The 23537-nt window shown below is 43.8% G+C and overlaps 2 long non-coding RNA genes across 2 annotated transcripts in view; one reads left to right on the top strand and one right to left on the bottom strand.

Moving 5' to 3' along the window:
- The window catches only part of Gm35682, an 82007-nt gene extending 66125 nt beyond the window's left edge, over nt 1-15882 (top strand). Inside the window, exon 4 of the long non-coding RNA XR_384108.2 lies at nt 15049-15882. This is a non-coding gene — a long non-coding RNA (predicted gene, 35682). The remainder of the gene's footprint in view (nt 1-15048) is intronic.
- Gm35771 lies at nt 1164-15144 on the bottom strand. Its single transcript, XR_384110.4, has 5 exons — nt 14785-15144; nt 5210-5291; nt 3374-3446; nt 2499-2647; nt 1164-1254 (listed from the first exon to the last, which is right to left on the bottom strand). It is a non-coding gene; the product is annotated as a predicted gene, 35771 (long non-coding RNA).
- Nucleotides 15883-23537: the final 7655 nt, after the last annotated feature.

Raw genomic sequence — 23537 nt, 5'->3', positions numbered from 1 at the left:
GGAAAACATTGAATTAAATGAGGAAATTTAATTCCATAATAATGATCTGAGGGGCATTCCAAAGCAATAAAGCAGAGAGCAAAAACTACGAGGTGAGAAAAAGGTGAGGGGTACAGGCATGAAGGAAACATGTGACCGCCAGTGTGGTTTTTGTTTGGCCTGTGGGGCAGGCCCGCTGACAGCTGATTCTGGTTGTGCTCTGATATCCCATGAAGGCCTGGCAGAGCCAGTTGTTACTTCTGCGGATCTGCCTCAAGTGCTGGTTGTATCTAGAGCAAGCCAGGTTGGATGGCTAGGAAAGCAAAGCTGGGGGGGGGGGGGGAGGGGTGCTTCCTACACTTGGAAGACTTCAACATCTCCAAAGCTGATTAGAATTCTTGCCTCTCTTGTTCTCCTTCTGTGCTTCTAGGCAAGGGCAACATTTTAGAGATTTAATAACCAGCAAAGGCAAGGCTCCAGGGAATTTGAGCAGGTGCCAGACTCATCAGAACCTCCTAACTAAGCAGGACACTGTGTGTCTAGAAGGAAGAATGTGGGTCCTGTCATTGACATGGGCTTAGTTCCATCTTAGATGGCTCTTGGAATCCACCATAGCTGCACACCTTTGAACATGTTAAGATTTTATGGAACCTCACTGTCCTCACACCCATACTGAATAATATTTTCTTAGAGTCATTTTGAAAATGCATTGCATCTCTTTATTGCTGGGTAACAAAGCAATCTAAAGCCCAATGGCTCAATGGGCCTAGGAGATGGCTCCGTGCAGAGTGCTTGATGTCCAAAGCAGAAGGACCTGAGTTTGGATTCCCAGTAAAAAGCTAGGTTAACCAGAGCCTCATGTAAAATCATTCCCCAGCACTTTCAGGTGGGAAGGAGAAACAGGTAGATGGGGCTCCCTGGTTTCCTAACCTAGCGAAATGGAGAACTCCATGGTCAGTGAGAGACCCCATGGCCAGTGAGAGACCCCATGGCCAGAGAGAATGCAGAGAACAGTAGAGGAAAATACTGGAAGCCTACTTCTGTCTTCCACTTATGCACATACAGGTGAACATGCACAGGTATGCATACATGCACAACACTCATGTACATACGTACATACACACATATACACGCACACGCGTGCACACACACACACACACCACACCACACAAAAAACTTGGCGGCTTACAGCAGTCATGATTTATTACTGCTGGGTAGTCCAAAAGGTCCAGGCAGGGCTTGATGGCCAGGTCTTCCATTGTAGGTTGTATATACCTGGTAAATAGAAACAGCTTTGTATAGATGACAGATGACCAATTAGAAGGACAAGCAGAAGCTGTCAGCTTTCTGTTTGATACTACTTGATGGAGACTTAGTGATTTATTTCATGTAATTAATTGGCTGCATTGGGGTAAAGTCAAAGCTTATTGGAGTTAAGAATAAAAGGGACTGAATGACCAACCCAGTGTTTTACAGCCTAAACTCATCCAGAGTCAGAAGAGAAATTAAAGAAAGGTGGAGTAGCCAGTGTTGACATTCTCTACCGTATATGAAGTGATGAGGGATGGGAGAAACCAAAGTGAGTGATGAGAAGGTTGGGTAAAGTGACTTCAAATGGGATTGCTTGTCTCACAATGAGGCACGAAGGAGAAATGACTTGGAAGAAACAGTGTAGAAGAGCAAATGTCTCTGTCCCCACTCCAGACCACGAGGCTCAGGGTTATGGAGGGGTCAACTATTACTCATGCTTGAGAGGCCTGTGGGACAGAGACAGATATGCTTTACGGAGAGGGAGCTGATGTCTGGGATGTACAGGGAAGAGGTGAGGATTGAAGGGGCATTTGCTGCTGAGGGCTTGGTCTCTAGAGGAGTCTGTTCAAAGGGGATGGGAGAAGATCAGGTGTGGGTGGTGTGGATTCATCAGAGGTTGCAAAGAGAATATCTGTCTCTACGACAATGGGAATCATGAGGAACCATGACAATCCATCATGTAACGATGGTGGGATTAACTCTGGATGGCTGTCATCAGCCTAACGAGTATGGCTCAGCATTCACCATGAAACTGCTCAGTATGTGGCTTACAGGGTTGAGATGTGAACTGGGCCAAGATCCTGGTAGGTATCTCACTGACGGTATTTATAGGTGGGCCTTGGGGGATGTCTTCTTGTATGTTAGATGGGGCATCAGAGCTGTGTCTAGATGAGAATCATTTGTGTGTGGGACTCCTCCTTGGTGGGAAGAGAAAGCCTTGTCATTGCTGAAGGTCCGGGTAGATAGTTCTCATGGTTCCTGTGTGTCATTAAAGTGTTCTGTTTGGAGCAGTGTATAGTCTGAGGCCATATCAATGTCAGAAGTGAAGTCCTACCTCAAGCTTTCTGATTTTGATGTCAGCTCCACTACTCTGAAGGAAGTGAGATGGCCTTTACACCTTAATGTAGGAAAGAAAAATGGCTGAAGGAAACTAGAGAAGAAAGGAGTTGACGGCTTGCTAGGTATACTAGTGATTTTTGTTTAGTCACCTTATAGGAGAATGACTCTTGTCTAAGCTTCCTAGTAGGCACAGAGAAATTCAGCCACATTGTCGTTCCTGAACAATTGGGGTGAAACAGTGGAGGGTGGTGGCATCACTCCGTCACGTGTTCTGGCAGAATGCTTGGTGCTTGACAATCTAAGAACAGAGGAAGAGAGGTACGGGGCCCAGTAACTCCCAGCTGACCCTTAGACTGTAATGAATTTAACGGTGCTCTCCAATGTCTAAGCTCTAAGCCCCTAATCCTGTGACATTATGTGGGATCAGGGGCTGTATGGGTGTAAATGAACATTTGTTTCTAAAGGAAATCAACACGAGTTTAGGCATGGCCTGTAGCCAATGGGCGAGATTTTTATAATAGAAGCAGGACCAAAAGGTTGGTGGCTCAGAAGCCAGGGAGACGACTCTGTGAAGAGGGTGCAGGCTCTGGAATGATGCTGTGCCAAGCCTGCCAAGCCAGGAGCTTTCCCAAGGCGGAAGAGGCAAGAAAGGAATATTCTCCAGGGCCTAGAAGGCAGTGCAGTGCTGCTGATACTGCTGACTTTTGGCTTCCAGAATAGTGAGAGAACACAACTTTGTTATTTTAAGCCACAGTTTTTGATAACTTGTTATGACAGCCTAGGAGTTTAATTCCGTGGAGGAGGTCTGGAGCCTGCACTAGCTGCTGGATTAGCAGGGACCTGGATGAAGACAGGCTTTGGCTGGGTGCCAGCTTGTTTCCCACAAATGATAGGAAGGGTCTCTCTGGGTTCCAGGACTGTACGGATGCATCTGTCTCTCAGGAAAGATTCTCCTTGCCCCTTGGGAGGTCACGCATCTGAGGTCTTGTCACCAGCCACCAGTAGATGAAAGCTGTCCTCTTACCTTGGCAGGAGAAACCCAGAGAGACTGGGCACTTAGCTTCTAGCAACACAGCTTGAAGGAGGGTTCCATTAAACTGGAAAAACAAGAGAGGCTTTAGTTAGTAAGTTCCTGCTCATTCCTGCTATCTGGAGGAACAAGGGTTCCGAAAAATTTTAGATCAGATATATAAGACAAGAGTGACCTTTTGGTTATAATTTATCCCACTTCATCATCTTAGCACCCTTCACGTGGCAGTGAGATGCAAAAGGCATTTTGTTTGGAGCCATGCTACGGTTTCCAGCCTGTGAAGAAAGCATCGTCAGGTGCCAAGGATGTCCTGTGTGTGATTAATTGCTAGGCTGTGCCAGCTTGCCAGGGTGAAAGGGAAGATGCAGACTGGCAGTGTCAGGTGGACTGGGACTTAGGTAAATTACATAACTGTCCTTTGCATTCTAATCTGTTCAGCTCCCACCTGCTATTCTGCTGAAGGGACAAGTGAGATCCACGGTTCAGGATGCTGCAGTGTGCAAAATGCTAATTGGGTTCTGTAGACAGTAAAGTGGCACAGAGGGTGTGCCTCTCCGGAGGAGAAAGGAGGGGAGGGGGCCTCTCAGACTTGGAGGTAGGAAGAGTCTAGCTGACTGAGCGGGGGGGGGGGGCGCCCTCCCCCCCCCCCCCAAGTGCACATTTCTCCTCCTGGTCCTCTTTACTGATTTCTATTATGGCCTTTCTCAGTGAGCAGTGGGAGGACCCCCACAACAGTGGTGTGTGTGTGTGTGTGTGTGTGTGTGTGTGTGTGTGTGTGAGACGGCCATAACAAAGAGGATCAAGGGTTCGTCTATACCGGAAAATGCTATTTTAACAAGTGCTTCCGTCTCTGGAGAAGTACCATTCAGAGTCTCCAGTTAGACACTGGAGATTGGTCCGTGCACAGAGACTCTGAGCTTGACACTCAGCAGATGTTCAGAAGGCTTTGTTAATTGAATTCAGTCTGTGTTATATCCAGCTTGTGGCAGATCTGGGTCTCCAGATCACTGAACTTTGCCTCCCCTCCCCCGCCCCTGGTTTCATGTTGCTGCTAGACTGACTAACCATAGCCTCCAGGAAGGCTGCTTTGGCACTCTTGGAAGTTCTATGTTGCTATGATACAGTCTTGCAAAGAGCAGACTGCTCAGAAGTGAGGCCAAGCACTGTTTAAGTTGGGTGAGTAAAAGGGATGCTGCTTCATGGATCACCGTTGTTAGGTGACCATAATATTCATAACGGAGATGCCTTAATAACGCTTTGTATACACGTATTGTACACAAATTTTAACTTTTAGTGGCTTATGTAGCCTATTGGTATTTGACTATGAAATCATTTTCTCTTTTAATTCACATTTCTGTCTGTCTATAAGTTGCCTATATGAAGAGGGTAAACAGGTAAATATGCCTGTATATATTATTTATCAATATGCCTATATATCTATTCGCTAATAATTTATCATCTGTATATGTATCTATCTGCCTGTGTCCATCACTATATTGACTAAGAACTTGAGCAGAATTTTAAAGTATCTCTTCAGAGTATGTAAAACTCTTGCAATAACCCAGATGTGGGATGGAAGCCATAATCCTAAACACTTGTTATGAGAACTTGTAACTCTCATGTTAGTTATTTTAGAGTTTGCATTTCCCCAATTTATTTGCAGTGTTGTTTTGAAACTCATTACCTGTTCATAATATTGTATCTAGTTTAGTCCATAGGCACAGAGAGCTTAACCTTGTTAGGTCATTGTCTTTACATGGTTCAAGGTGAAAGCTTGAGGTTCTGGAGTTAGATAGAAAAGGCTATTTGGACTGGATGGACCCAACTCACTGTTGACGTCAGGATAGTAGACCCAGAGCAGACAGAGCAGCACATGCCTCCCACGTGGTGTCTCGGTTATGTTTGTAAAGGTCTACAGAGAAAATGCCATAGCATCACATAAAGAAACAAGGAAGAAAAGGGAGTCTGCAGTAGAAACCAGTAGTAAGCTTAGCACACAGTAGGCTGTTGTGTGCATTTTCTAGGGAGATGAGAACAAATGTCTCTTCAGTCCAGTAGGGCACAGGTGACAGACCAAAGACCTGAGATCACCCAGGCTTAGATTAGTGAACCAGTGTATTCATTGAGGTTACATGTAAAAGCATAGGTGACTCAAAGGCAGCGCCATCATGGAAAAGCCTATACTAGCTGGGAGATGACTCATGAGAGCTGCGTCCCTGGTCCTTCACATACAACTTGCAACTTTCAGGTGGTGCAGTGCTCATTTCTGCTTATATGGTGTGTGGAAGAGGAGCCTTGTGACTCTTGTTTCCTGAGACTTGTCAGTTTGGTTTACTTTATAAGAAGCAATGATCCAATCAGACAGAAATAGCTACACAATGTAGGCATTTTAACATTGAGAAAGATTAACACGTTGAGTGTGAGATGAAATGATTAGAAATTTATTGCCTTTTATGTCTGCTATGTATCCTGGTATATATCATTGGGGACAGAAGCATGTATGGGGACAGCAAGTTCTGTTATTAAATTCTGTTCCTTCTTGAAGCCTTGATTTGGTAATCACACTCAGAAAAGCAATTCTAAGCTCCCACTGGGCTTACTCTCCCGTCCTTTTGGTTTTTAAAAGCAACTAACTCAAACTAGCAAAATAAGAAGGAATTTTGTGAGCCACTAAGAAGCAAAAGACTGGTTTGTGATTTTAGTGATAAGGACACACAGGGCTGTTGAATTACCAGGTCGGTCATTGTCACCATGCGCTGCGCTAGAAAAACAAAACAAAACAGAAAACCAGGCATCTTCTTCCTTCTCCTGTTAGAGGAAGAAGCCATAGCAAGAATTCTCAGTGAACTTTTGGTACCACGAGGATCCAAATCCTCTCTGCTTACTAACATATTTGGATTCCCAAGTTCTTCCTTTATCGTTTAACTCATAAGATGTGGTTAAGTTAGGTCTACCCAGGCCAAACAACAACTGTTGTCATTGGTTGATCTTTGTAGTTTGGTACCATTAAATGGTACTAGTTATCTCCACACATTGTAGAGATACCTGGAAGCTGGAGAATAAGTTATTCATTGTGCCCTTGGCAAAAATCCTCTACGGTAAATGTCACTTCTATTCATTTACTAGGTGAGAAATATGAGGCACTACCTTGGTTAAATTCATACCACTAGTCAGTAATGGAATGACGATTCCAAGCCAGATTTATCTGACTCCAAGATTTCTTCAATATGCCATTCTCCCATCATAAAGCATCCTCAGAAGGAGCTTTGAGACTGGTTCCTTACATTCCACCCTCATGGCTCCCTCCCTCCTCTCTCCATTCCCCACCATAACTTAGCTGATAGTGGACACCAGGACCAAATGGCAACCAAGTCATCAGCTTTGTTCCTGCTCATGCTGGACTCTATTCTCTGGCAATATTCCATAGGGAGGTCTCTCTTCACTATTCAGTAGAATCACTGTCCTGTGTTAAGGTGTCTGTCACAGGCAGTGTGAAGAGACAATACTTGGACTGAATGTAGGATGTAGGTTAGATCCCAACCACATGATCCCAAAAAGAGCTGCAGCCCAGATGTCAGGTGTGTTCATGCACACCAAATACCTCTAGGTCATTTCTCATTTCATTTCCTCTTCTGCAGAGTGGCTGGGGACATAGAGTTGCAGGTAGATAATCTCACAATCAATTTTAAGGTTTCATTCTCAAAACATGTCTCAAGATTCACTCGGTCACCATAATGTGGGGGAATTTAGGGACCACATGGTTCACAATAGCAGAGTTATAACATGGGAAAGTGCTCAGCACACAGTAGGATATACTGTGAGGAAAATATAAACCTCTGGTATGCTAAACCTTTGTCATCTTGGGCTCTAATTGTTATTCTTGTACAGTACTAACCTCATCAACGTTTCTTTCTGATAGTGCTGAGGCTTGAACTCAAGACCACACACAGCTGGGTAAGCACCCTACTACTGAGCTATATCACAACTCTACTCTTACCAGTACAGCACCACCTTTCTTTGTTCATTATTTGCACTCAGGTTATCCATTCCACTTTGGTTGGGGAACCTAAATATTGGACTACTACCCATCATTTTGCAGAGAAGTCCCCTTTAAAAAAATGATGGGGAAAACTAGAGGAAGAATAGAAAATGGACATTTTTCTTCTGTAATAAGATATTAACCATGGTCAGGTAGAAAAAAATCATTGTTGTTTTAATTTAATGATATTATGTCAGACAAGGGTATGACGATACTTAGTGGGGATAAGTGGTTTGTCCAAGGTCAAATCTAGATAACTAGTCCATTTTTTTCACATTGAGATTGCTCTTGTTGAGTTTAGAGGTGTACTTAGCTGTTGTTCTGAAAGGGTTTGTTCTTCCCAGTGACTAGAGACTTTATATAAAAATCCCATTGTGTCTAGTTTCCTTGGGGAAGGAGAGCTGAATTTGAACTTGAATTACAAGAGAATTTGTAATGACCGTTTGTTGACTCTTTGCTCTCCTCCAGATTTTGTCATTGCAATTGTGATGTATGGAAGCTTAATTAATGCTCATAATAATCCTGAGAAATATAGATGCCACTATCTATTAGCAGGTAGAATTATCAGATAATGTCATCGTTCCATTCATAAACTCTGAGCTATATAGGGGATTGTTGAAGGTTTGTATAGACAGTTTCCAGTGATCAGAAGGGAGAGTTTTGGCAATGCTGGCTGCTTGAGTTTGTTTCACAGCTTAGAGAACTGGCTCTGCTCATGTTCTGAGGGCTGGGGAGGCAGGAATTCCCAGGCACAACTGTCAGACAAAGAGAATATTTATTCCAGTGAATAAATATCCTAGGTACCCCCTGCCTGGGACCTTTTCTGAGCTGTATAATATAAAATCTTTCAGGGTATACCTGGGAAATTTGTATTCAGGGGTTCACAGCTGTAACCCTCTTATCAGTCTATCCTTTATTAGGAAACATTCTCTTTCCTATCTCTTTCCTGTTTCTTCACCACACGTCTTAGGTTGTGTTTCCTGGGAACAGACTTGGAAATTCCTATGCAAAAGCTTTATTTGAGAATACTGGCTGTAACATTACCCCTCAGGATGTGAGGAAATGAATGGCCAATTGAAAATATAAGCACTGGGAAACAGAACAGTTCAAATTTCCTGGAGAATTTCATCAAGAATTTTGACCTGGAGTTAAGGGGCCAAGTCACTGAATACAGGCTGCCTCTTAGAGAGCATATGACCATAGGGTGGGCAGTACCCAGAGAGGAGGGTATCTGTGAACTATCAGCAGTCAGTTCCTCTCGAAGACAAGTAATAATTAACTGAGCCCTAAAGGGGTGTCTGGACATTACAGAATAGCATCCACTGACATTTTGTTCTTGTTACGTAAATTGTAAAGAAATTATACATTCTTTCAAATTCAGAGTGAGTGTACTGTAGCAAGTGATTGCAAATGGAGCCATGCCTTATGGCAATGCTTTGTTCTTGGGCTCATATAGTATGCATACTGGATACAGAGAAGCAAGGAAATGATCAACGACTTAGAAAATAGAGTGTCCTGTCCAAATATGGAGCATCACTTACCTGCGTCTTCCTTTTGTTCTATTAGATTATTTCTGGGTTGTATGATGTCTTAGATAGGGTTTTACTGCCATGAACAGACACTATAACAAGGCAACTCTTGTAAGAACAGCATTTAATTGGGGCTGGCTTACAGATTCAGAGGGTCAGTCCATTGTCATCAAGGTGGGAGCTTGGCAGCGTCCAGGCAGGCATGGTGCAGGAAGAGTTGAGAGTTCTATATCTTTATCTGAAGGTTCCTAGAAGAATCTTGTCTTCTGGGTAGCTGTCGCTACCGTCTCCGACCAGCAGAAAAGAAGTGACGAAACCAACGTCCTTCTCAAGGCAGTTTATTCAGGAACTTCACAATGTGCAGGAAAAAGAAGAATGTCCCGACTTCTCTCGGCCATCCCCCTTTATCCCCTCCAGTCCACTCCCTCTCACCCCAGTCCACGTAGGCAGAGTTCATTGGCTCTGGACTACATTCGTCACATCATCTGATCTTATGTTGTGGTGCATCTGCACAATGCAGCTCAAGGTACGTGGCTATCTTGAGGGATATGAGGAAGTCAGGTGCCAGTCATAAGACTTGGCAGCAGTCCCGGGTGCCATCTTGGGGCTGTGGCCACACCCGCTCCTCATAGGTAGCTAGGATTAGGGTCTTAAAGCCCACCCCCCCAGTGACACACCTACTCCAACAAGGCCACACCTCCTAATAGTGTCACTCCCTAGGCCAAGCATATACAAACCATCACTTATGGTATGAATTAGAACAAGGGTACCTAGAGCTGTCTGCCCGTTGCCTCACCTCTTTGACATAGAGTCTCTTAGGCTAGAGGAATGTGATCTCATTAATATTTTGTAAGCCTTTGGGATAGTGATGCTAGCCAGGAGTCTCTTAGCTGTGCTGGTAACCTGCACATGGACTATGTGTTGATTTCCTTCGTACTATTCTTGCCTCTTCATATAGAAAGGGATCCACTGTAATCTGTCTGTCAAATGTGGCTGGTAAAGATCTTGAAGTAGAGAATGTCACAGGAAGCTCAACATTGGTATTTCTGGTTGGCAGCTTGATTTTGTGGTAGTGGTTGTAGCTTGAGCAGCCTCAGGAAATGAGGTCATAGAACATATTTTATATTTCTCCCACAACTGCCACTCTTTCTACTTCTGTTGTGATAAATCTCCTACTGATATTTCAAAGATCCTAAGCAAAAAGATGACCGAGCCTTTGACCACTTCCCATATTCTTGCCTTGGGATGCTCTTCTATTCATACAGAATGGAAATCTGGTTCACAGGGAGCCTTCTCATCAGTCTTAGATGTGCTAAGGGGCCAACTCACATAGGTCATACTTTGTCTTTTTCTGTTCCATCACTGGTCATAAAATAACTTTTTTTCCCCTTTGCTCCCTAACCTTGTTGTGGTTGGGTGCTGAGGATATGGGTCAGAAGTGTGTGCTCTCCAACATCATTAGCACCTGTAAACTATCAAGTTGCTTCCATCACTTGTTAGATTAAATTTGTCTTGACTTACCTTATTGTAAGATCCTAGCTCATGATGCATGTCTCTGGCTGTACCACTGTTTGATGTCTGGGGTTCCATGGTCCATCTCTACTAGCATTTGAGAAGTTGATTCTGGAATTCCTCACAGTGACAATGGGTTGCCACATATAAATTTTTGAGTTGTGAGAATAGACTTTCTCAGACCCCAAAGAGATGTTTTGACAATTGCACTTTTTTTTTTGACTTGTAGATTTGTAGGATGTAAAAATTTGTCGTTAATCAATAGTGGAATGATAATCAAACTCAGGGGTGAAATCAGCCAAGTGGAAACAAGAAGAACTATTCAAGGAATGATTCAATATACTGTCATATTCCTAAAAACTATCCCAATGTGATGGTCCTTTAGGTTTTAGATTTGTTTTCTACAAGATTCAAAACCGTTGCCATATATTGGCCATTCAGTTCCATCACTAGGGGGCCACTGATCCAAAGCGCTACTTTGTAGAATCCCCAGAAGGTCTGTATCACTTAATACTATATTCAAAGAAAGAGAAAATTTAGCTGGACATGGGGCAGGACCATAACTATACTCACACATGGCACATGTTAAAACTCAGTGCTTTGCAGTTGTAGGACTGTTGTCTCTGTTTCTTGCTAATATTCAACAGGAACTGCTCTTACTTCCTGGGTGTGGTTTTAAGTGCTGGCTGCATGATCCAATCATGATATGGTGGCCAGCATAAGAGACTCTTGATACAGGATGGCATACTACATATTATATAATATAATACGATCACAGAGATGAGGGTGGGAGGAACCAGTCTCCAGATCATACAGCCTGTGTAGGACTTGCTAACGGAGAGTATTAGAACATTCCTGGACACTATGAACTTTGGCTGCTGAAGTTGGTTGGCTATTCAAAAGTCCTATACCCCGTCTCAACTCAACTGCAGAATGTAGAGTATTATTTGAGTGGTCTTCTTGATTCTCTCCAGGTTAGCGCATACATAATGCCATTAGAGATGGATCGAGAGAAGCTGATCCACTTTATATAATAGATGCCTTAGGGCTTTAAGGCTAATTCATTGGAAGAAACTTGATTGCAAATAGATGTTAAGGGGAGATATTCCTCTCAAGTGACTGAGATCCCATTTATTAATACATCTGTTCAGTCAATCACTCAGCTATTCATTACTTCATTTACCAAGTACTTATGCATAGCAGTAGACCATCCCTTATCATTGGCATGCTATTTTAGAATGGAAAATTGCTTAAATTATTGTAAGATGATCTTATCAGTGATGGAATTGAAAAATCCAGATGGGCTGAGTAATTTATTCCAAGATTTTGGTGCTTATTTAAGACAAGATTTAGTGCTATAACCAAGGGTCCAGAAAGACACAATGGACCCAGGAAAGGCAATAACATGGCATCTTATCATAAGGTATGGAATAGATGACTAATTTTAACTTAATAATTATTAACATGCCAACAGCCCAGAGGCACAGCATGTAGTCTTTCTATCCATATTTTTCTAGACAGCTGGATGCCATCAGGAGCATTTAAACAAGGAGTTCTCATAGTCCTGATTTTGATCTAGTTTGAGCCAAGGGGAATAATTTAGATCTAGGAAGTTCCTCTTCCAACTATAATCCAAAGTACAGGAATGAGAACAATGGCCAGTTTCTCAGAAGGGAAAACACTAGCTTGCCATTAAAGTCAGAAACATGTGAAACAGCTTCTCCCACTAAGTATAAAGTGAAGCCTTTGGCCAACCTTCTGTCTAAGCTGGCAAGCCACTGCCGAGCAGATATATAATGGATTCTTCCCAGCTTGGAAGGTTGATTAGAACTCATACTACACTCTCTTTCTGTACTAGGACCTGCACAAATGTAATTTTCTCTTTCTTTGGGAATTAAGTAATGTACCTCTTATGCTAGTACAGTGTTGGGAAGCAATCTGATTACTAACACACAGTCCAAGTTCATTCTATTTAATTCATACCTGAGTACTGCCAATTCTCAACCTTGCAAGCCAGTCAAGAGCACTATACTGCTATTACCACCAAGGTGACATTCCTTGGCATTTGGCTACTGGCATCATTCCAGACATTAATTCCTGTCCCAAGGAAACCATTCTCCACAGACAGACAGGACAGGATGTTAGAGAAGAATTATTTCCATAGTAACCAGGCTCCAAATTTGCTCCCTGTGGATATAAGCCTAAATTATTTACACTGTCAATTTCTGATTTAAAAAAAATGTTTTTGACTTTTTATTAGGTAAGAAATCAAGGTTGTTGATGAATCCTACCAAATGTCCTTATTCACCACAGAGGGGCTTATTGGCCCAGATAAATGGCAATTATGTGTGGAGCAAGCCATAGCCATTGAAATCCAGGATTATTCAGCTCTCAGGGTTAAGGCTGGCCTTTATGTATTTACTAGAAGTAAGACCTTTTTTTAAATTCTGGACTATCCTGTGTATTCCCTGGCTTTCCTCTGCCCTTTGTAGAGTAGGAGGGTAAGTCACCTCTGATCACAGACCATGAGATGACAGATAGGGGGTTGGTTCAGCTCAGCTTCTTCCTAGAACCCTGGAAAAGATGGCTCTTCTTTGTCTCTCCCTGCAATTAGAGACACATTTTTTTTTTCTATACTACTCAAGACTAGGCAGCCAAGACTGTCTGGCTTTCCTAGTCCAGGTCTCCTTTTTGCTTACTTTCCTACAAACAGAATCTGTAATATTTAGTGACACTTGTTAGAGGAATCTTCTGTCCCCCACCCACATGATCCTGTAGATGTCTCAAGTAATTTGGACCTTGTGATGGTTTGTATATGCTTGTCCTGGGGAGTGATACTATTAGGTGGTATGGCCTTGTTGGGGTAGGTGTGTCACTGTGGGTGACCCTCATTCTACTGCCTGGAAACCAGTCTTCTCCTAGCTGCCTTTGGAACAAGAAGGGAAACTCTCGGTTCCTCCAGTCTAATGTCTGCCTGGATGCTCCCATGTTCTTGATTTAATGATAATGGAGTACCTCAATTAAATGTTCTCATAAGAGTTGCCTTGGTTATGGTGTCTATTGGCAGCAGCAAAACATAGACTTTCCTGCTTATGTATCTTCAGGGATTTTTAATTTTAATAAATATTTGTTGAGTGAGAAATATTAAAAACCAAATACTATAATGTAGCAAATGAGCAATAGATATATAGGGCTTCCAGGTAGAACCCTAGTAATGACCAGACATGCAGTCTTCCAGTTGCTAGGCATGCTGGATGCTGGGGTTCTTAGATGACTCTCTAAGGATTGCCATTGGTGGAAGATCCCTTCTCCTAGTACAGTTTGAAACTGGAGCAATACTCAATGGTCTGGCTCCTGTGTCTCAACTAGAGAGAATTTGAACTGGTCATTCTGTACTTATTCTTGGATGAACTGCTCCAAACTTCTGTATAGGCTCAAATAGGGCTTGTGTGACTCCGATGGTCTCTCAGCTCAGCTTCTGTCTCTGCTCAGCCCTGCTTCTCTCATTCTTTTGGTGTCCATCCCGACGGTATGCCAATATCCACTTTCTGATGTGCTCTTTCATCTCAAACATTGATGAAGGAACCTGATCAGCACATAAGTGCAAAGCATTGTGGGGGACTCTTAGTTAGGGTTTTATGCTGTGAAGAGACACCATGACCAAGGCAACTCTTATAAAGGCAAACATTTAATTGGGGATGACTTACAGTTTCAGAGGTTCAGTCCATTGCCATCATGGTGGGAAACATGACATTGTACAGGCAGACTTAGTGCTGGAGGAGCCAAGAGTTCTACATCTTGATTTGAAGGAAGACAAGGGAGACTATCTTCCAGAGATAGCAGGAGGAGGGTCTTTTTCCAGCTGGGCAAGGCCTGAGCATAGGAGACTTTAAAGCCCACCCTCACAGTGATGCACTTCCTCCAACAAGACCACACCGACTCCAACAAGGCTACACCACTTAATAGTGGCACTCCCCATGGGTCAAGCATTCAAGCATATGAGTCTGTGGGGACCAGACCTATTCATCTCACCACATTTGGAAGAGATGGGAAGCTAGCACTGAAGATTTGAGTGGGGAGGAGAGAGTAGACGATTGGGTGAGTAATGGTATAGGGCTTTCTAGATGATGGAAGGAAGGATGTAGCCACAGTGAATATAAGAATGTGGGATCTTGAAACACTGGGAACTTGTGTCCTCCACTGCATACAAACATCTCCCATTTACTGTTGACCTCAGTTACCCTGACGTCTCTAAGGGAGGATCCCAGGTAGAGGGGTTGGGCACAAATGTCAATTGAATTTCAACACTGGCAGGACATACTCACATCAATGAGGAAGAACTACAAGTCATGGATTTGAAGACACTGGAGGCGACAGAGTGGAATTTGAGAAGGACTTTCTGGGCAGAGGTAGTGGGAGAACATCATGCCTGACTCTGTGGAGGACCAATCTTATCTGGGAAGGGTTTGCCTTGGCCCCTGGGGTTCCCTGACATCATGCCTGGGTATGCCAGGAATGAGAGAAGAAGCAGCATGCCTGCTGTGGCCAAGCAGGTCTGCCAAAACGAGCATCTGTTTCTTCTCTGGCAGGTGCCAGAGCAGAGGAATGAAGATGAAGGCTGGGAGGAGCAAGCTGCCCAGAGAACATGAGACAGGCAGGAGCTGAGCTGGTGAGATGGCCAGGCTGATGTGAAAGCAGGATGCTTCAACTTTCTAGATGACTGAAGATTTTCAACCATGCTCATTGCTTCGACCTCATACAACTTTTGTGAAATAATAATCCAGGCCAGATAACAGGGTGTACCCGGTGTGTGTTGAAAGTCATGCTAAGCAGCCTGATGGACTTCCTAGTGGTTTTAAGCAAAGAGTAACTGGCTCCTAAGCTACTTTTCCCATATGGGAGAAGAATAAAGTCACCACCTTGTGCTATTCTGTTTGATTGCAACTATGTTTTGTTCTGAGTCATTTCAGAAATGTCTGGATAGGAGATGCCAAAGCAGGAGGGTCCACTTGGCTCTCACAGGAAACCTCTGCCTCCTATCTGTAGAAGGAATAATTTGAGCTCCCACGTCCAACTTCAGTTGTCCTACTTGAACTGGCATCTGTGGAATGATGGGACTTCGTTGCTGCCTTCACAATCTCACCTGTGATAAAGAATATTTGAGGGTATATGGAATTCTAATGTCAGGATACAGATATGTATGTTAATTTTGAGGTTGAAAACACTATCAGAGGGGGCTGGAGAGATGGTTTAGTGGTTAAGAGCACTGACTGCTCTTCCAGGGGTCCTGACTTCAATTCCCAGCAACCACATGGTGGCTCACAACCATCTGTAATGGGATTTGATGCCCTCTTCTGGTGTGTTTGAAAACAGCTACAGTGTACTCATATACATAACATAAATAAATACTTCTTTAAAGAAAAGAGTTGTCTTGGTCATGGTGTCTGTTCACAGCACTAAAACCCTAACCAAAATAGAAGTTGGTACCAGTGACTAGGGTACTGCTGTGATAGGCCTGACCATGCTTTTTTAAAAAAAAAAACAGTATAATATAATAGAGGCAGGTGACAACAACTGTCTGTTTTTTATAACTCAGGATGGACCCCATCTGGCATCCCAAAGCTCCCCTTACTTGGGTTTGTTTTGAGGTACTACTCTACAGTTCATCTTACCCTGTACTCAGTACTCTTAGTACTCAATACCCAGCACTTAGCATCTGGAATCAGAACCCCACACTTATCTGATTACTTACAGTAAATTCTGGGCAGACACTAAGATGGAATTAAAATTGCAATAAATTAATTGGTGTACTTCTGTAAAGAGTAAAGGTGGTGAGATCTCCATATGCTGTGCTGGTCTGATTCCTGTGGGGATAAAGAGGAAGAAAGACTGTTACATGAGTGTCCTGGCCACACTAGTGGATAGTGCTGAGTCTATGCTGCTCCTGGATGCCCCAGTGTTATAGTCGGTTAGCATGATACTTATAGAAAAACCCACCCTGGGTAGGAATAGGCTGATTGTAGTGACTGGCTGGATTCGGCCTAGCAAAGCATGAGTTTGGCATTCATGGAAGTCTGGGCTGAGCCTGCCAGCTATGTTCACTGCTGCAAGTCCTCTCAAAGATCCAGTAGATGTGTTTCCATGATCACCACAATCTCTCACCGAAACAGGAAGCTTCTCCCGTCACGGAGTGATCTTACATATCTGCAACCTTAGGGATTTCCAGGTGGGTGAGTCTGATACCCAGAAAGTGCCTGGAGTTGACTGAGTAGTGTGAGTTGGTTTATGTGGAAATGGGAAGTTTTTGGAGGTTCTAAGACTGAAGATTTAAATGGTGTGAAGGAAGGTGGAACGGATTCAAGCGGGATGTTAGGCACTTTTTCCATGCTGTAGGAGTGTGGGTAGTGGCAGGCATAGACATGAAGGATCGATAGCAGAACGTATTTGTGTTGGTGTCTTTAGGACCTGTAGACTCAGGGTAGGCAAAGTGAGGCATTAAAGAGGACAAAGGTTTCCAGCCCCATGGGCTGGGGGCACAGAGAAAGAGGAACTGTTCTTTCAAGGCCAAAATGTGCAGTTCAGCAACAGATTTGTTGAGCTGAAGGTTCTCCAGTGGCCGTGTCCAACTGAGTGAGACATGTTCCTCAGGAGCCTGCCAGGGCTGTCCAGGTTAGAGAAACACACTGAGTTAAAGGTTAGAGAAACATATTGAGGAAAGGGGGAGACGAGACCCAGGTGGAAATAGACACTAGGGTTCAAAGACTAATTGAAAGGGGCCTGCTGCATGTGTGTAGACAGCTGTTGAGCTGTTTGCTCTTTTTTTTTTTTGTAGATTTGAAGAAAGCAGACAGGGTGATCCCATTCAACGTCTGTCCTTTTGATTTTCTGGTGAGAGGGACTTCTCTTATGTCTATTTTTTTTCTCCTCAACTGTGTTCTTCCCACGACTGTGTTTTCACCTCTGATGCACATGGGACGGGCACAGCGGTTTGTACAAAAGCTGTGAACTTCTGAAGGGTTAAGGACATTCCTGTCCTTATGTCTGTCTGGTTCTAAAATGGTACCTAGACTGAAGGAGGGACTTCAAGGATCTATGCGAAACTGAATTAGTTAATTTTAAAAGTGGTTTAGAGTTTAACAGATCTCTGACGATCCATCAGATCCCGAGTCTTCACAGGAATCTTGTAACTAACTGTTCTAATTTCCACTTATAAGTGGCAAAACTAAACTCTGAGAGGTTAAGCAGGTTACTAGAGAGAGTAAGGCTATATCAGTCAGGAAAGGCCAGGTTATGCTCAGTAACAGGTGGAAATATCATGGATCAACAATATAGAAGTTTATTTACTTACCTGTATGAAGTCCATTGTGATTCTGGGGACTGTTTGGTGTCCTCCAGGTGGTGGCTCAGGAATCTGGGTTTTGCCAAGCGAGTGTCAACAAGTCCCTTCATAGCTGTGCCAGAAGGACATGGAGAACCAAGCCTGGGTTCTTAAGTAGGTCCAAAAGACAAAGAATCACAGTGATTCTACTCTCAGTTCATCAGCTAAAGAAGGCATGTGACTTCGTCTAACCCCAGAGAAAGAGGAAGGTGGACGCTGTACCTTGCGCCTAGAAGACCTGGAACTACTAATAAGTATCTCCATCATCTATCCCAACACATAAAGGACCTTGAACTTAAATTTATGAGCCAAGTGTAGAGTATTTTGTCTCTGTCTCATGCTTTTCTTTTAATCTAGAAAGATCCATAAAAATCTCCCACATTAATGCTCGTTTCTAATGCTTAATTGCTATCTTGAAACTAGTCATATTCTCCGCCCCTTTATTCCACGTTCTATTGTCACAGTCCTAACCCCTGTCTCATCTTGTTGCTATTGAAAGGTAAAGGCTCAAGGGACCCAAAACATCCTGGAGAAAGCAGTCTCTGACTCAGGGGTAATGGATGCTAACTTAGGTAAATGATTGAGCTGGATTGCGCTCTGCTAATTGACTTTCTCTTCTTTCTTTTGAGTTTTTGAAAGTGAGAAATACATAGTACAACACTGTTATCAGCATGAACAGTACTCCCTACTCCCCAGGGATATTTTCTAGTAATATGTGAGAGTCAGCGTACTCCTCAGGCTTCTCTGGGTTTCTTACTTCTATATGAAACCAACCCATATCCTGGTGGACATTGATATATCCACTCTTCTGGGGACAGGGACTATAGCCTGCATGCTTGTGTAATGAGAGGAGCAAGATGCCCAGGATCAGAGGTATAATGGAGACTTGGACTGAGCAAAGAGAAAGAGGTGAGTTTGACTTCTACGCAAGTAGCTCCTTGATCACTAATAAGATCTAGTAAAAGTGCTAGCTGTGATCTCATAGCTCAGTGAGCTGATACTGCCCCTTCAACCACTTGTATGTTATTCAATAGAACATAGAGGCCTCTAGATGGTTGGACTTTACGCAATGAGCTGCCCACTTCCAGCCCAGGCTGGCTGTTACTTTGTCTTAAAAACTTTGAAAAAAATCCTGCAACAAAGGAAAGACTCTAGGGTGTATCATGAGGATAATGAAAGCTGACATTACTGCAGTTTTGTTTGGTACCAGGCGTGATGCTGAGGTTATCTTATTTAATCTTGCAAGACTATGGGATAGGAACATTTTCCACCACACCAATGAAGACTGCCTGGCTCTAGGGCAGGCATTTTTCATCTCTTCTTGTTTACTTCTATTTCCTAGACCAGTGGTTGGTAGACAGTAGGTGCCTAATGTGTGTTGAATGACACATTCAGGGTCACTGAGTGAGCTGAGAGGCAGGGCAGTCAACAGTCTGGGTTCAAGGCATTCCCTCAGACACACTGTATTGTAATGTAACCTCCTGGCTATGTTTGTAATTCATGAATTTTGATGCATACAGTGTCTGCTAATCATCGCATATTTGCTACCTTGCTGGAAACACCAGAGAGAGAGAGAGAGAGACAGAGAGAGAGAGAGAGAGAGAGAGAGAGAGAGAGAGAGAGAGAGAGAGAGAGAGAGAGGGTTTCTTCTTACACTACTTGGTCCTGCAAAGCTGGGTAAACAGTAGGTGTGAAATGCAGGTTGATTGGTTGTTCAGCTGCAGTGTTCTTGGAAATGCAAGAGGCAGCCACACCTTGGGCAGCTGGTTTTAACTTCTTAAGGGGCAGGTTCCAACTGTTCATAACCCCTCCTGGGGGGAAGAGACAGAGCCCCCCCCGCCCCCCCCCCAGTGCAGTTTCACTATTCCACTAGGGGGAGCCAAATGCAAGCAAATTGCCTTTCCTGCCCTCCTGAAGCAATGGTAGCCTGTGGCTACTTTAGGAGGGGATAGCTGGCTGGGCTAACCATTGAGAATGCGCTCCTACTCACTCTGCCCTTTGCTTTCTTCTTGCTCTGTAGCAGCAAGTTATTTGGAACTGCTTCCAACCTTGGGGAGCCATGACTACCCAGTTCTTGAGGTCCCTGCAGCTTCTGCCATGGCTGACATATGGTTTTGTCTCAGGAGCAGCAAAGATAGACTTTGAAAGGCCACCGGCGTAAGGATGAGGCTGCTCTGGTTTTACAGGCTAAACTCTGGAGTCAAGGTCTAGCAAAGGAAGGGTACCTCATCTTTCCCCGTCCCCTCTCTTAAACCACAAGAGGTCTTTACTACTTTCCTATCTCAGAAAGATGCTGTTTGAAGTTGAAGTTTCTCTCTCTCTCTCTCTCTCTCCCTCTCCCTCTCCCTCTCCCTCCCTTTCTCTCCCTCCTGCCCTCCCTCTCTCCTACTCTTTCTTGATTTGTTGAAAGTTCTATAGTATTATACAATGTAAATATTCATATCCATCCACCATTTCCCTCCAGTTCTCCCTAGTAGCCCTAGTCTCCCAGCTTCATGTCTCCTTATAAGCTTCTGATCTCCAGTTAGAACTTCCCGTTTGCATATGGGTGTGAGAGTAACTGGGGCAATGGTAACTCTACCAACAGCCACACCCTGAAAGGAAAAGGACTCCCTCCCAGTAGCTATCCCAAGAGCTACTCTGATAAGGGTGAGACCTCGGGGCTCTCTCTCATCCATGCAGAACATTGAACCGAATCCTGTGCAGGTAAGCACAGCTACTGTGGGCTGATGCATGCAATAGTTGTGTCATGTACAGAAGACCACATTTCACAATTCTCTGCCCATCCACTGACTCTCATATCCTTTCCACTTTCTCTTCTTCAAAGTTCTGAGCTTTGAATGGTTCACATAGGTGGCCACCCACAGCTGAGCACTCAGAGTTACTTACACTTGACATTTTGGCCAGTATGAGTCTCTGTATTAACCACCACCCTATGCAAAAGGAAGCATCTCTGACCAAAGTTGAGAGATGCACAAATTTCTAGATACAAATGCAGATATTGAGAATGCAGTTTGGCGATATGACCATTTAGCAAAACAACAGTAGGTTTTTGCTATCCCAGGGCCTATGATATTCCCAGCCATTGGCCTTTGAACAGATTTACGGTTTTAGGGTGAAACCCCCCCCTCAAGAAGCAGCCTCATAGTTAATCAGAAAGCAGCTGGGGAAATGCTGTAATTATAGTTTAATTAACTTTAATAAAAACAGAAAGTTCTGGTTACCCTACAACCTTCATACAGCCATTGCCAGTAGATTAGTAGAGTCCAGTTCAGTGTAAGATCATTGATGTCTTTTCTCTTCCAACATCCGGTAGAATGCCTTCTGGCACCATGTAAGATGACCAGCAGGGAGAGAATTTCCTGTAAGTTTGAAGTTGCTTTCTTTCCTTTCTATCATAATGAAACTGGAGACTTGGTTCCTGCAAAAACAACCTGGCTTGTAGAGACAAGAATGATCTATTTTGACAACTAACCTGACAAGGATGGATGTATTTGTGTAATGTTGGGCAGTTTTATTTTATTAGTTTGTTTTAGCACGGCACTGCGGATGCCTCTTTCTGTGTTTGGACAGCTTGCAAACATGCTGCAAGCACTTGGGAAAATTCTCAGCCAATATAGTTTCTGTAATAAAATCTGATGCAGGCTTGTTTCTTCTCTTCCACAGCCTCTAATTAAATTGTCTGATTTACTTTTCGTTGCGGAGATTGTGTATCTTTCAGAATCTGGTATTTTCCCTAAGGAAGAAAGATAGATGTTCTTAGTGAGAGCTATTTTATTCTTTCGAGATGTGGTAGTCACTTTTCTCAGTGCTGTGACAGAGCAACTAACAAAGGCAGCTTAAAGAATGGAAGGGCTCCTGCCAGAGCCTTGCAAATACAGAGGCGGAGGTTCGCAGCCAACCCTTGGACTGAGTGAGGGATCCGCAATAGAGGAGTTAGAGAAAGGATTGAAGGAATTGAAGGGGTTTGCAACCCCATAGGAAGAACAGCCATATCATCCAACCAAATGCCCCAGAACTCCCAGGGACTAAACAATCAATAAAGGAGTACACATGGCTCCAGCTGCATATGTAGCTGGTCTTGTCAGGCATCAGTGGAAGGAGAGGTCCTTGGTCCTATGAAGGCTCAATTGATGCCCCAGTGTAGGGGAATCGAGGGCAGGGAGGTGGGTAGGTGGGTGGAGGAACACCCTCATAGAAGCAGGGGGAGGGAAGATGTGATAGGGTGTTTCCAGGAGCGAGGGAAACTGGGAAAGGGGATAACATTTGAAATGTAAATAAAGAAAATATCCAATTTAAAAAAATAAAGAATGGAAGGGCTTGTTTGTTTTTTGCTCACGGTTTGGGGGTACAGTCCATCCTGGCAAGGATGGTGCTGGTGAGGACAGTTCCTGCTGTGGCCCCAGCAGTGTGAGATGCCAGCTCACATAGCATCTACAGCCAGGAAGCAGAGAAAGATGGATGCTGGTGCCCAGCTGCCTTTCTCCTTTTTCCCTTTTTCATTCATCCTGTCTATGTGATCACGCCATGCACAGCAATGATGGGTTTTTCTCTTTCAATGAAACCTTTGTAGAAACTCTTAGGCATACCCAGAGGTGTATCTCAGTGGATTCTAAATCCAGTAAAGTTAAAATGAAGATTAGCCTTCAGGAAGAGTCTAAAAGAAGGCCCCGAAATACTGTATTAGTTACTTTTCTATTGCAAAACACCACAAGCAGGGTAGCTCATAAAATAAACCGTCTAATTGGGTTTACAGTTCAAGATGGTTAGTGTCCACGACAGTGGCTGAGGGAAGACATGACCACAGGAAGAGCCGAGCGCTCACACCTTGAACCATAAGCAGGAGGCAGAAAGTGTGTATAGTAGGGATGGCAGGAGGCTTTGAAACCTCAAAGCTTCCCCCATGATATACCCCCTCCACGAGGCTGCACCTCATCCTTTCCGAACAGTTCCACTGATTGGGAACCAAGTGTTCAAACATGTGCGACTACGAGGCTCATTCCCATTCAAGTCTCCATAGATACTAATCTAGATTAGGATGCACTCAAATTCTGTAGCCATTTTGCACCAATGGGCACTGGATTCTGACTAGCATTGACGCCAGGTTGAATCAAACTATACCCTGATATTTCAGCTAGAGCTTTGCTCACTGAACACCAGTGTTTAAAGGCGAGTGAGCTGTGCTGTCAAATGGTGAGGACCCGCCACTGCAGAGGGGATTCAAAGACAGCTATCGGTAGAGCTGGATAGTTGGAATGTTGTTTCTGAGCAAAACTGGACAGCTGCCAAGCTGGTTGTTGTTGGTTTTTTTTTTTTTTTGGCAAAGTTGGATAGTTGCAAAGTGTCCGGTCGTCACTGTTCATCAACCACAGATTTTTGGTATGAACTGAAGGGGGCCTTCACTGCTTTTCTTGTGGCCTTTTATTTTGTATCAGCTTGTCGAGAAAAAGTCTGAGAGGGGCAGCAAATCAGGTGGAGAAAAGGCGTGTGGTACAGGGCTGTATTCTGGTACATCAGTCCTGCGTGTAGCAGAAGGTATAGAGAGGCCATGGTGGGGAGTTCAGTCCACCCATCTGCACATCCAAGGACAGAGACAAGGTCGTGTCCAGGGGCAGAGGGCACACCCAACAGTCCTGCTTCATCAATCTTAATATGACCATTGGATGGTTGACACTGGAAAATTCTAAGTGCCTGCATAGT

This window comes from Mus musculus, chromosome 15, assembly GCF_000001635.26.
Source record: "Mus musculus strain C57BL/6J chromosome 15, GRCm38.p6 C57BL/6J".
Taxonomy (NCBI): domain Eukaryota; kingdom Metazoa; phylum Chordata; class Mammalia; order Rodentia; family Muridae; genus Mus; species Mus musculus.
Note: the sequence above shows the minus strand (reverse complement) of the source record. Positions and strands in the feature narration are given on the sequence as shown.